This window comes from Cynara cardunculus, assembly GCF_001531365.2.
Source record: "Cynara cardunculus var. scolymus isolate 2C chromosome LG 6, CcrdV1, whole genome shotgun sequence".
NCBI classification, from domain to species: Eukaryota; Viridiplantae; Streptophyta; class Magnoliopsida; order Asterales; family Asteraceae; genus Cynara; species Cynara cardunculus.
Window position 1 is genome coordinate 6236954 of NC_037533.1, and position 1004 is coordinate 6237957.

Here is a 1004-nt window from a genome sequence, read left to right on the forward strand (position 1 = left end):
AAAATATCCTTGCATTAAGATTTTAATTTAAAATTACCAAATTTATAAATTTCCTAATTTATCTATTGATTTGTGGTTAATATTGGTTCTCACAATTACCACAAACAACTCAGTTCTTACTTGAATAGGCCCATATATATATATATATATATATATATATTCTTAATTAAGCAATTTCTAAGTAGTTATAACAATGTAATCCTTTTTTCAAATACCATTTTCTTGGGACAAGACATGTGATTTTTCATTTTTTTCTTTATTAATTTACTCTAAATCCAATGGATACAATTGTAACAACTTGATGGTAATAATTATAGTAAAAAAAAGATAATAATAATAATAATATAATTATATATACCCACTAAATAGTAATATGAACCCATATAAAAAATTGTTCTTAATACAAGTCATGAAGGTATCTTCCAAAGTTTAAAAGACAAATATGTCCTTTTGAGGTCATAAGCTTTTGATAAGAATCAATACCACAAAAAAATCAAAGAGGTCAATTAAAAGACATGGTAGGATGGTTGCTAACGCAATTAATGAGCTTCAGATCATTAAATGTTGTCAATGGACCAATTTTATGAGACATACAAATCAACTTTATTTTGATAATTACCTCTCTCCTCCAATCATTCTATTTTGTGTCATATTTAATGCACGTCAAAATCTTCTACATACAATCGTTATATTAATGTATGATTTTAATTTGTAATTTTTTTTTCAATTGTGAGTCATATGAGAATAGACATTTAGGTATCTCATTACTTCTCAGAATGATCAACCATTTTCTTCTTTAAACAAAATAACCAATTTTAAATGATTATTAAATACCGTCTAATATGATAATTAATCATAGAGTAAACTACACATTTGTCCCTGTAGTTTGTCGAAATAAACTTTTTCATCCTAATAGTTTCGAGATTACAAGATGATTATTATGGTTGTGAAAATGTCTGGATCTGATCTGGCGGCCGTTAAATGAGGGGAATCTTCGCCATTTT